Genomic DNA, 14,020 nt, shown 5'->3' on the forward strand with positions numbered 1-14,020 from the left:
TTGTATATACCCGTCCTACAGTCACCTCCCCCCCTCCCCAGCCTGACATGGCTGATACTAGAGAGTAATAGATTGTATATAACCTGTCCTACAGTCACCTCCCCCCCTCCCCAGCCTGACATGGCTGATACTAGAGAGTAACAGACTACATAGCACATGAAGACAGACAAATAGATTTTCTCCAGCTCTCTAAAATTATAACTTTATTTGATAATGTTTAAAATCCGACGCGTTTCGGGCTCACTCGCCCTTAATCATGGCTCTGTGTCATCAAGTCCTACAACGGCTCATAAATAAAGAGGTCGTAACCCAAAATGTAAAGGGGGACTGTCACTGTCCATGCCCCACATGTGTGAAATGTGTAAACAACGTGGCGTGAGTGCTGACCATTTACTGTCTTCATACATAGCACATGTATAGAAGTTAGTGTTCCTGTATACGCTGCAGGATGTATGCTGTAGGCTCTGCGGTTACCACGTAGCCGTCGTATGGTGTATACAGCCTCTCTGCAGCACATTATACAAACAAGCAATAAATCAATGCTGGAACTAAAGCCATCGGTATCCAGCGACTCTGCTTGGCCTCAGCACAGGAATCCCAGCAAACAGAGCTGATAGTGAATGGTGGTCTGTCCCGTCTCACCCATCCTGTTATACCTGAATTCAGCAATGGTTTATTACAACCAAATTATTATAGAGTGGTTTAGGGAGCTCCGCGGTGTATACAGAGAGTATCGCCAGTTATAGAGGCACAACTGCTGTGTACCGATCCTGCTGCAAAGACCATCTACCACAAGACCATGGAACACCATAGAAGTGCCTTGTCACGTGTTAATGGAGAAATCACTGAAACGATATTAGCTGGTCCTCTTAAAGTGACTGTACCACCAGGCCCAGGCTGAAGCACTGGAGGCGGGCTGACTTAGTGGGAGGAAACCCTAGCCCCTCTATGATAGGGTTCCATTGATTCTAATGGAGTCACGTCATGGAGGGGCTGGGGTTTCTTCCCACTGGGGATGGGTCGGCCCGCCTCCAGTGCTTCAGCCTGGGCCTGGTGGTACTGTCACTTTAAGGCAGGGCTGCAATGATGTTGCAATGTGTTTTGGGGATAAAGTTCATTTTCTAGGCAAATATTGTTAAGCTGATCACTCTTTATAACATTCTGGAGTATATGCAATTTGCCATTTTAAAAACTGAAGCAGTAGACTTTGTAAAAATTATTTGTATCATTCTCAAAACTTTCGGCCATGACTGTACAAGAATGATGCCACCCTATGGCAGTGCTCCTCAACTTGTTGCAAAACTACAACTCACAGCAAAGGAATCAGATGGCCTAGTAAAAAAAATTGTAAATGATATTCAGCCCTTGCTGCATGATAATCGAGCCGTGTAATACAGCCCGTATACTCCAGAGCTGCGCTCACTATTCTGCTGGTGGGGTCACTGTGTACATACATTACATAACTGATCCTGAGTTGCATCCTTAGTTATACTCCAGAGCTGCACTCACTATTCTGCTGGTTGGGTCACTGTGTACATACATTACATAACTGATCCTGAGTTGCATCCTTAGTTATACTCCAGAGCTGCACTCACTATTCTGCTGGTGGGGTCACTGTGTACATACATTACATTACTGATCCTGAGTTGCATCCTGTATTATACCCCAGAGCTGCACTCACTATTCTGCTGGTGAGGTCACTGTGTACATACATTACATTACTGATCCTGAGTTGCATCCTGTATTATACCCCAGAGCTGCACTCACTATTCTGCTGGTGGGGTCACTGTGTACATACATTACATTACTGATCCTGAGTTGCATCCTGTATTAAACTGCAGTCACTATTCTGCTGGTGGGGTCACTGTGTACATACATCTCATTACTGATCCTGTATTATACCCCAGAGCTGCGCTCACTATTCTGCTGGTGGGGTCACTGTGTACATACATCACATTACTTATCCTGTACTGATCCTGAGTTACATCCTGTATTATACTCCAGAGCAGCACTCACTATTCTGCTGTACACACGTCGGTTAGTAGACTCCGGAGGTCACTGACACTTTCCCTCATCCGCTGCCTCACAGAATTCCAGCGGGAAATCCCTGCTCCTGTGGCTACGCCCTTACCCCGCGATCCTATTGGCTAAACATGACGCACTCGCCTGTCAGTCACGGCCCCTCCTTAATCCTGATTGGCTGGCAGCATGCTGTCTGAAGTAAGCGAGAGTTGGAGCAAGTTCTCTGTATGAGGCGGACGTGTCACACAGGCCTCCCCCTAATATCACCTCCGTATACCGCGACTCCAGGCCTGACGCGATATATATTTCTATAGACTTTCCCCGCCGCTTCTACTGGCGCAAAGCGTCTCTATCCGGCCCACTGATTGGCTGGATCCCCCCGTCCGTTATCCGCCTGTCTGTCTTAGTCCCTCCTCTAGGCCAGCTGCGGCTGAGGGAGTTTCTTCCCTTCTGATTGGATGATCCTCCGGCGCTGGCTCCGCCTCACTGCCGCATTGTTCTTAATCATTGGCTAAGACGCCCGGCTAGCGTTCTATCGGTACTTGTGATTGGCCGACGGCTCAGTCTGTCAGTGTCCTCGCTGAGGGGGAGCGGCCGGTCTCTGGAGGTTTCTGCTGGTTCTAACGGTGGCGGCCGAGTGTGCGGAGCCGTGATTTACCGCTGACTGTCCGCGAGGAGGAGCGAGGCCGCCGCGGTCACTGGTGAGTGTGGATGGCGGGATATGTCTGCCGTGCCGCGCCCGGGGTCCTGACAGACTGCGCCGGACCTGCAGACTGACTATATCCATCCTGCATACTGATCCCCTCACTCCCTGACTGCACCCATCCTCTATACTGATCCCCTCACTCCCTGACTGCACCCATCCTCTATACTGATCCCCTCACTCCCTGACTGCACCCATCCCCCTATACTGATCCCCTCACTCCCTGACTGCACCCATCCCCCTATACTGATCCCCTCACTCCCTGACTGCACCCATCCTCTATACTGATCCCCTCACTCCCTGACTGCACCCATCCTCTATACTGATCCCCTCACTCCCTGACTGCACCCATCCTCTATACTGATCCCCTCACTCCCTGACTGCACCCATCCTCTATACTGATCCCCTCACTCCCTGACTGCACCCATCCTCTATACTGATCCCCTCACTCCCTGACTGCACCCATCCCCCTATACTGGTCCCCTCACTCCCTGACTGCACCCATCCCCCTATACTGGTCCCAGGGTGTCCTTACTGACTGCACCCATCCTCTATACTGGTCCCAGGGTGTCCTAACTGACTGCACCCATTCTCTCTACTGGTCCCAGGGTGTCCTAACTGACTGCACCCATCCTCTATACTGATCCCCTCACTCCCTGACTGCACCCATCCCCCTATACTGGTCCCAGGGTGTCCTTACTGACTGCACCCATCCTCTATACTGGTCCCAGGGTGTCCTTACTGACTGCACCCATCCTCTATAGTGGTCTCAGGGTGTCCTAACTGACTGCACCCACCCACTATACTGATCCCAGGGTGTCCTAACTGACTGCACCCATCCTCTATACTGGTCCCAGGGTGTCCTAACTGACTGCACCCATCCTCTATACTGGTCCCAGGGTGTCCTAACTGACTGCACCCATCCCCTCTACTGATCCCAGGGTGTCCTAACTGACTGCATCCATCCTCTAATCTATACTGACGGTATCCATCCTCTTTACTGGTCCCAACGACTCCTTAACTGACTACTCCCACCTTCTTTACTGGCCCCAGTGTCCCTCACTCCCTGACAGACTGCTTCCATCCTCTGTACTGGTCCAAGGGTCGCCACACTCCCTGACTGACTGCACCCACCCTCTATACTGACTTCTTTCCCCCTTCATACTGATCCCAGACTGACTGCTTCCTTCCACCATGCTGATTGCTCCCATCCTATATACTCACTCATCCCAGGGTCCCACTCCCTGATTGACTGCTTCCATCCTCTATACTCATCCCATGGTCTACTCACTCCCTGGTTGACTGTTCCTACCCTCATACTGATCCCAGACTGACTGCTTCCACCATGCTGACTGCTCCCACCCTTTATACTGATCCCAGGGTCTCCTCACTCTCTGACTGACTGCTCCCACCTTCCATACTGATTCCAGGGTCTCCTGACTGACTGCTCCCACCCTTTATACTGATTCCAGGGTCTCCTGACTGACTGCTCCCACCTTCCATACTGATTCCAGGGTCTCCTGACTGACTGCTCCCACCTTCCATACTGATTCCAGGGTCTCCTGACTGACTGCTCCCACCCTTTATACTGATTCCAGGGTCTCCTGACTGACTGCTCCCACCCTTTATACTGATTCCAGGGTCTCCTGACTGACTGCTCCCACCCTTTATACTGATTCCAGGGTCTCCTGACTGAATGCTCCCACCTTCCATACTGATTCCAGGGTCTCCTCACTCCCTGACTGACTGCTCCCACCCTCCAGACTGACTGCCCCTCCCTTTATTCTTGTCCTATTACTATGTTGAGTACAATTACTTTGTGCGGTTTCGGAAGGCTTCTGTATCCTGGGTTGGGGGTCCGCGCTCTGTCTTCAGGCTCTGATTTTGCAGTCGTTGTCTGTGCTGCCATCTCCTTCTCTTTGTTACAGTGTAGGATGACAGATTGTGGATTGTCTGTGATACTGAGCTGTGGGGGTGGTTCCCTGGATGCTTCCTGATTGTCTTCTAAGCCAGGTTATTGGGATACCGTGTATGGGAAGGGATGGTGGGGTGTACATGCTCCATATACTGGGAGGGATGGTGGGGTGTACATGCTCCATATACTGGGAGGGATGGTGGGGTGTACATGCTCCATATACTGGGAGGGATGGTGGGGTGTATATGCTCCATATACTGGGAGGGATGGTGGGGTGTACATGCTCCATATACTGGGAGGGATGGTGGGGTGTACATGCTCCATATACTGGGAGGGATGGTGGGGTGTACATGCTCCATATACAGGGAGGGATGGTGGGGTGTACATGCTCCATATACTGGGAGGGATGGTGGGGTGTACATGCTCCATATACTGGGAGGGATGGTGGGGTGTACATGCTCCATATACAGGGAGGGATGGTGGGCTGTACATGCTCCATATACTGGGAGGGATGGTGGGGTGTACATGCTCCATATACAGGGAGGGATGGTGGGGTGTACATGCTCCATATACTGGGAGGGATGGTGGGGTGTACATGCTCCATATACTGGGAGGGATGGTGGGGTGTACATGCTCCATATACTGGGAGGGATGGTGGGGTGTACATGCTCCATATACTGGGAGGGATGGTGGGGTGTACATGCTCCATATACTGGGAGGGATGGTGGGGTGTACATGCTCCATATACTGGGAGGGATGGTGGGGTGTACATGCTCCATATACTGGGAGGGATGGTGGGGTGTACATGCTCCATATACTGGGAGGGATGGTGGGGTGTACATGCTCCATATAAGGGTGGGGTCCGCATGGCCGCATGTAGGGAGGATTGGTCGGGTTGTACAGGCTCCATATACTGGGAGGGATGGTGGGGTCCACAGGCCGCATGTAGGGAGGATTGGTCGGGTTGTACAGGCTCCATATACAGGGAGGGATGGTGGGGTGTACAGGCCATATGTAGGGGGGAATGGTGTACAGTGTATGGGCTGTATACAGGAGGAATGGTAGGAGTGCACTGCACATGATGTATACAGTTAAGAATTGTGGCGATGCAGTGTACAATATTGATGTATAGGGGCTGTATACAGGAGGGTTGGTGCACTGTAGGGGCTGTATACAGGAGGGATGGTGCGGTGTAGGGCCTGTATACGGGAGGGATGGTGCGGTGTAGGGCCTGTATACGGGAGGGATGGTGCGGTGTAGGGCCTGTATACGGGAGGGATGGTGCGGTGTAGGGCCTGTATACGGGAGGGATGGTGCGGTGTAGGGCCTGTATACGGGAGGGATGGTGCGGTGTAGGGGCTGTATGCCGGAGGGATGGTGCGGTGTAGGGGCTGTATGCCGGAGGGATGGTGCGGTGTAGGGGCTGTATGCCGGAGGGATGGTGCGGTGTAGGGGCTGTATGCCGGAGGGATGGTGCGGTGTAGGGGCTGTATGCCGGAGGGATGGTGCGGTGTAGGGGCTGTATGCCGGAGGGATGGTGCGGTGTAGGGGCTGTATGCTGGAGGGATGGTGCGGTGTAGGGGCTGTATGCGGGAGGGATGGTGCGGTGTAGGGGCTCTATGCTGGACGGATGGTGCGGTGTAGGGGCTCTATGCTGGACGGATGGTGCGGTGTAGGGCCTGTATACGGGAGGGATGGTGCGGTGTAGGGCCTGTATACGGGAGGGATGGTGCGGTGTAGGGCCTGTATACGGGAGGGATGGTGCGGTGTAGGGCCTGTATACGGGAGGGATGGTGCGGTGTAGGGCCTGTATGCCGGAGGGATGGTGCGGTGTAGGGGCTGTATGCCGGAGGGATGGTGCGGTGTAGGGGCTGTATGCCGGAGGGATGGTGCGGTGTAGGGGCTGTATGCCGGAGGGATGGTGCGGTGTAGGGGCTGTATGCCGGAGGGATGGTGCGGTGTAGGGGCTGTATGCCGGAGGGATGGTGCGGTGTAGGGGCTGTATGCCGGAGGGATGGTGCGGTGTAGGGGCTGTATGCCGGAGGGATGGTGCGGTGTAGGGGCTGTATGCCGGAGGGATGGTGCGGTGTAGGGGCTGTATATGGGAGGGATGGTGTGGTGTACGGGCTGTGTACAGATAGGAATGGTGGGGGTGCAGTGTACGGCCTGTATACAGATGGGAATGGAGGGGGGTGCTGTGTACGGGTTACAGGATATACAGGGGGGATCATATGCAGAGTAATAGCAGACTATACAAGCAAAGGAGCCTTGATTCAGTTCAGTGTAATATACAGGGAGATGACAGGATACAGAGCAGTATACAGGGAAATGTAACAAGGTCCTATCCAGGGAGAGGTGACAGGACGCGGTGTAATACAGAGGCAGTGGGTTGGCTCATCCAGTGTTATATACCTGTCTATTGCGACGTCCCTGTTGGTGTTTACATGTGGTGCTCTGGGTGAAGGAGCAAAGTTCTGGGCTCAGCTCTGCAGACTGTGATGACGGTGATAATAAATGGGTGGGAGGTGTGGGGAGGCAGGAGAACTGCGGACTGTGAATGGTAACTCTCAGGAGTGACAGGGGGCCCAGCGCTAAGGAGGCCTGTCCTGTGTAAACCACAAGAATGTTACTTGAAGTGGTGACACACAAAGATTATTCTATGTATATACATAAACTATACAGTGTGGGTCGTCAGAGATAAACATGCCCCATTTTCAGTTTCCATAGTGGACTCCAAAATGAAATGATATTCACAGGGTCCCTCCTTAAAGGAGGTCCTGGGCCGTAAAAGCTGCTCAGGCTGGTGGTTGTGTTACTGCAGTCACTGTGCTCAGTGCTGTGTCATGTCGTGGTCTGGTTTAGAAATCTTCATTCACACGGCTCTGTGGTATCTTGTCCAGAGTAGAGATCGGCTACAGAGAGCGACTCTCACCCCGGAGAATCTCTTCTGTCCTGCAGTATTCAGACAACCCAATGGCGTGATTGGACACTGCAACTAATCATTTCTCCTGTGGTGGCGCTGCAGGGAAATTGAGCACTTACTGTCAGGCTTCCCCACAGATTGTAGCAGATTGCTGGGGGGGCGGGGTATAATGTATAATATGGTTCAATCCCTGTGAATTTTTAAGATCTCCGCTTGCTGTTGGAACATTTCTATTCATTGACAACTGTTAAAATTTAGATTAAGATTTTTAAGAAAAAACTTTATTATAGGGTCATCCAGCAGATATCATTACTAAATGGGAAGTTGTTGGGACTCCCATGTGGCTGACCTCAATGAATAGATGTATGGGGGTTGGTGGAGCGTTCTCTCCTCAATCATCTGTCTGCCGTGACAGGCTTTGTAAGCATCTTATATGGGGATTCCTGGCCGCTGTGAGGGCAGACGAGGACAGGCGGCTGCCAATCCTGCTGTCATTACCGGTCCCCTCTGATAAGAGCCTGGCTGGCACACACGGCTGACATGGGCATCAGCCTATGTAGTGGCAGGTCTGTGGGAACCCTTCTCTACAGCTATCATTTTATCATAGTACAAGACTCTCAGTATCACTACACCTACACATGTGACTCTACGAGGGCCTGCTGTATATCTAGGCCTTGTCTGTGTTAGATGTGTAGTGTCAGGCAGCCGCCGGCAGTGACACAGTTAATCGCTGACATCTTCGCACTTGGCTGGCGTTGTCCTCGTACCCTCTCTTTCTGCTCCACTTGCTGTGTGCAGCTCTGGCATTAATAGCAAAAACTTAATTTCTCTGGTTAGAAAAATAGTTCAGCAATGCCAATGTGAAGAGGGGGGGGGGAAATTAACTGCGCTTCCTAAATAGGGAACTAATAGAGAGTCTGTTCCCCATAAGTGCTCATGTGTGCACTTAAAGGGTCTCTTCCTAGAGCGCTCAATTAATCTTTCGCTCTCCAGTTGTCGCAAAACTACAACTACCATCCAGCAAACGGCTGTCAGGGCGTGATGGAAGTTGTAGTTTTGCGACAGTGTGTTCACATGACTATCCATGGGCGATGGTGCAGTTTTCAGCATCTGTGCATAATGCGTCACTCGTATGGCGACACGTCGCGTAGAGCGGCTCCTTTCCCGTGCGTTGATTGAATTCGACACTTATGTGCTGGAGTATCTCAGCTTCACCCCGCAGGCTTTACTCCTCCGTCAGCTACCAGGTTGCCTGTCTCTCACCATCTCTTTCGCAGGCATCCATATTTAATGACTGTGGTTATGAATAGTTGATTTTGCAATGTTACATAGGCCGGGGCGGGAGGAAGACACCAACCCTGTAATACAGCAGTGGAACCAGTCCAGGAGGCCTCTACTTCTAGAATGTCTGCTATGTAATGCATTCATCTTGCCAATTATAGTTTTTTATGTACACTCCCAGTTTCAACACCCACATGTGTTCATCCTGATCCAGCTGCTGCATGGATGGTTTTTAGACTTTCAGGTGTAACTAATTTTGCTGGATGACAACCCTGTAGACACTGTCCGCATTTTAAATCTAGGGGAGCCCCCACATGCAGTAGGGATGCGTTATATGTGTATATGGGAGCGTTTTTTTTTTTTTTTTTTTTTTTGGAGTAATGGCTTATTCTCACGTCCAGTATCATGCCGGGAGTGGGGAAATTGTTTAAATCTCGGACATACTGTTGTGACGTAGGCGCGAAGATTTAAACAGTTTCCCCGCTCCTGGCATGATATTTATACATCATGCCGGGCGGGGAAATACTCCATTACAGGGCTTCCCCGTCTGTAGGATCTGTAAAATAGGGGACATGAGAATAAGCCCTTTCGCCTTATTCACACCTTCAGTAAAGTTGTCCAGAAATCAACTACTTCCCAATTGATTTCTATTGGACTACTCACACATTCTGCGCTTTCACGGATCTGCAACCCGCGTAGTAACAGGACATGTTGTATTGTAGATTATATTACAGCACTGATTAGCCAATAGAAGTCTATATCACATCCATGTTGTCAGTGGAAAACACAGATCACATCTAAGCAAATTACGAATGTCTTTTATTTATTGTATTCTTTACCAATTCAACGTTTTTGCGGATAAAATTGTGGACCATTCCCCACAGATCACGGAGAAGAAATAGCGAAAGTGAAATTGAACGTGTGATTGAGGCCAAGTAGTAAAGGTGCAATAAGAAAGTGTCCTTTTCAAATTTTCTTAAAGAGTCTTGATACACATAGGATTTCTGGATTATATGGTGCTTTCCATGGCGAGAGATGAAGGTACACATGGTAAATTTCCCTTTTACTGTAAATCTAGTATCTCTGGTCCGGTTCTATTAGATGAGGAACCTTTTGCCCTCTAGCTGTTGCAAAACTACAATTCCCATCATGCCTGGACAGCCGAAGGACTACAACTCCCATGATGCCCTAAGAGCGAACATGCTCAGATCAAAAGATCTGCGGCAGGTTGTTACGTTATGGTGGGAGTTGTAGTTTTGAAACAACTGGAAAACTATAAATGTTGGGGAAATACTGACCAAGGATCAAAGGATGAACCTTCAGCTGTTTTGGGGTATGATGGGTTTTGTAGCACTTCGGCTCTTGCAAAACTGCAGGTCAGGTTAAAGTTCACCTTTTGGCTGTCAAGGCACAATGGGCTTTGTAGTTCTGCAGCAGCTGGCGAGCTAGAGGTTGGGGGACACTGATCTGAGATGTAAGGATTCACCCTCAGCTGTGAGGGAGTGACCGGGGTCGTAGTTTTGCAGCAGCTGGAGAATCACAGTTTGGGGAACTCTGCGGCGTCTATAGTTATTACAGGAGGGTCACAGAATGGGGTCTCCTACTGCTCTGTCGCAGTGAGTTATATGCTCTTATAGGACATATGGATGGGGGGCTTTCCTGATGGCATCACCTCTCTATCAGTATAGTGTGTTGCGCTTTGGCGTGTATCCCCCCTTTGTTGGCAGATGACACAGCCTCCAGCTCCAGGCGTGGCCGGCCGGCCTTCTGTTCATTCTGTCTGGGATGAGACAGCTATTGGCTCGGTGCAGCGGTGGTCAGGAGGAGATAGCTGTGACATTACATCAGAGGATCCGAGCACGGAGGAGGGATAACGTTTCACCCTCAGCCAGCGTGGAAGCACACGGCTGCCATACTGTAACGTTGCTTACTTCCTTTGTCTTTACTGTACGTGCTTCTGTATAGCAGTGGTGGGCTGTGTGCCGGCTGCAGAGGATGGCAGTGCCTGTAATGTTATAGTAGAGGGATTGTGTACATTGAGATGTGTGCCCATTGCAGAGAATGGCACTGCACGTTGTTCTGTATAGCACTGGTGGCATTGTGGGCTGTGTGCCCAGCTGCATAGGGATGGTACTGCCCGTAGTGTTATAGCAGAGGCATCCGAGTACATTGAGGTGTGTGCACGGCTGCAGAGGATGGCACTGCCCGTAGTGTTATAGCAGAGGCATCTGTGTACGTTAAGGTGTGTGCCTGGCTGCAGAGGAGGGCAGTGCCTGTAATGTAATAGCAGAGGCATCCGTGTACATTGAGGTGTGTGCCCGGTTGCAGAGAATGGCACTGTTGTGTAATAGCAGAGGCATCTGCATACATTGAGGTTTGTGCCTGGCTGCAGAGGATGGCACTGCCCATAGTGTTATAGCAGAGGCATCTGTGTACATTGAGGTGTGTGCCCGGCTGCAGAGGGAGGGCACTGCCCGTAGTGTTATAGCAGAGGCATCCCTGTACATTGAGGTATGTGTAATAGTTACTGAGTAATCTGAGGCAGCAGGAGTAGAGCTGTAGACATTGGGCCTATGTGTTCAGAACTTCCTGTCTGTGCTTTGAGCCTTGTTGGGTGGCATGGACTTAATGTTAATGTATACACATACCGCACAGCATGTGGGCACTGTAGTGCCTATGCCATGATATATTAGGGCAGCCTGGAGCTGGATGTGTAGTACATCTCTTCCCCAGGTAAAAGATGCATGTGTACCCGGGCGGTCTGCAGGACCCCATACACAGAGCTGCAGTGTCCTCTGTGTGATCTGACATAAAGTAGTTTTTCAGCAATTTGCTTTACAGCAGCTCTTCTGTGGGATTGGCTTGCATTCACCCCCACACGTCCATCAACAAGCCTCAAGTACCATGACCCAGTCCCTGGTTGTCCCTCCTTGGACACTTTAGGAGATGCTGTAACCCAGCCATTTACTCATCACTAGTCAGATCCTCACCCTTGCCCCCTACTGTTTGTAGAGTATGAAAAATACGTCTGGTGATAATGTTTGCCTTAAAGGGCTAGTTAGCAAAAATGTTTTGTTTCAAATCAACTGGTGCCAGATACTTGTAATTTACTTCTATTAAAGAATCTCCAGTCTTCCAGTACTTATCAGCTGTTGTATGTCCTGAATTAAGTGGTATATTCTTTCCAGCCTGACATTGCTCTCTGCTGCCACCTCTGTCCATGTCAGGAACTGTCTAGAGCAGCAGCAAATCCTGATAGAAAACCTCACCTGCTCACCAGACTGGAAAGAATACATCACTTCCTGCAGGACATACAACAGCTGATAAGTACTGAAAGACTTGAGATTTTTTTATTAAAAGTAAATTCCAAATCTCTGGCACTTACTGGCACCAGTTGATTTGAAAGAAAAATTGTGTGAACTACCCCTTTAATGCTTGCACATGTCTGCTTGCGGTCAGTGAATGCAGGCATTGGAAGCTTGCAGATCTTGTAACCACAGTGATCCTTCCTTCTCTGGTTTTCTCTTGTCCCCTATAGGAACCTATATGTGGTGCAGTGAGATTGCAGTGTGAATGTGCGCAGCGGCCGGCCCCGTGTAATCCTTTGTATAATTTGTCGGTATTTATAGGGATTTAACATCTCCTCTTTCACAACCCATAAACCTGAGCAGTGTCACCGGCAGGTATTAGGAGCTGCCACTATTATAGGGAGTTTTGTTTTATTGGTGTAATAAATATTCCCTGACAGGTGAGACTTCGGATCCAGCATGGAAGCGTTGCCTAAACTCTAGTCCTAAAAGCATAGTGGCCGATGCACCACCATACACAGTGTCATCCCTCCCCCCCCCAATAATCCCATATAATTCTGTAATTGTGGTATACGGAGGTAGGAGATTGTAGCGTCCTGGGTGAGGTGGCCCTTTTCTTTCATTCTTTAAGTTATGCTGTAAGGGCAAACGGCCACAGAGTAGATAAAGCTTACTGCTCAAAGTGCAAAAGAAGAGCCTGTGGAGCCTCACTTGAGTCTTGAAACACAGGACTAGCCAGATATCCCTCCGGGAAGGACCCAGCCAAGGGGTGGCTCCTGTTGGAAGACCACCGTATCAAGTGGCCCTATAAGTCAATGTAATGACAAGGGAGACACAAAGGCAAGGTATGCATCCATAGACAGCTGTTTTGGGGTGTTGCCCCTCATCAGTGTGGAGCAGGATTCTGGCTAGGTGGGAGCAATGCCTAGTAGAGCCATAAGAGAAACAGATCACTGATCTCAGGGAGACCAGCCAAAGATAACACTGTCTATTAAAGCGCTCAATGCAGTGAAATCCTAGGGGCATTGCTTTGCGGTGATTTCACTGCATTGAGCGCTTTAGCCGGCAGTGCCATAGACCTCCATAGTAAGAGTTGGGTGCCATAGTCCTCCATTATGAGTCTGACTTTTTTTTTTTTTTTTTCTTCTTCTAATTCCGAGAAAAGAGTGGCAGCACTGTCCTCTCCCGGCTTGTTCGGTACACTCAGACCCTAACCGATCAAAACTTTTGACATGTCTGTATGACATCTTAGGAAGTTATCCACAAGTTTGTGGGGGGACCACAACGTCTGGACGTGTCATCATTACATGGTCTGGATTAGTGGTCTGGGCCTGGACTATTGGCTTCAGTCTGTTATTGTAGACCGCACACAGATGACACCATGGGCGTCAATGCTTCATAGATCTGTAACCGCAGACTGCAGAACCAATACAGCCCTGCAGGAAGTCTTGCATTAAAGGGGTAATTCAAAAAAAAAATCATTTCGAATCAATTGGTGCCAGACATATGTTATTTACTTCTTTTAAAATATCTCAAGTCTTCCAGTACTTATCAGCTGCTGTATGTCCTGCAGGAAGTGGTGTATTCTTTACAGTCTGGAGAGCAGGAGAGGATTTCTATCGGGATTTGCTCTTGCTCTGGACAGTTCCTGACATGGACAGAGGTAGCAGCAGAGAGCACTGTGTCAGACTGGAAAGTATACACCCCTTCCTGCAGCACATACAGCAGCTGATAAGTACTGGAAGACTGGAGATTTTTTTAATAGAAGTAAATTACATATGTCTGACACCAGTTGATTTGAAAGATCTATTCTTCAATGAACTTCCTCTTTTAAAATGCTTTGTGATCTGATGCCAATGGCAGCTTTA

At 49.8% G+C, this 14,020-nt stretch overlaps 1 protein-coding gene across 6 annotated transcripts in view; it reads left to right on the top strand.

The window, feature by feature from the left end:
• The first annotated feature begins 2,228 nt into the window (after positions 1-2,228).
• Positions 2,229-14,020, top strand: part of LOC138783921 (microtubule-associated protein futsch-like) — an 88,833-nt gene continuing 77,041 nt past the window's right edge. For all 6 annotated transcript variants that reach the window (XM_069959243.1, XM_069959246.1, XM_069959247.1 and 3 more), the window contains exon 1: positions 2,229-2,723. The gene's annotated coding sequence lies outside the window, so the exon portion shown is untranslated. The remainder of the gene's footprint in view (positions 2,724-14,020) is intronic.

Source organism: Dendropsophus ebraccatus, chromosome 2 (genome assembly GCF_027789765.1).
Source record: "Dendropsophus ebraccatus isolate aDenEbr1 chromosome 2, aDenEbr1.pat, whole genome shotgun sequence".
Lineage (NCBI taxonomy): Eukaryota > Metazoa > Chordata > Amphibia > Anura > Hylidae > Dendropsophus > Dendropsophus ebraccatus.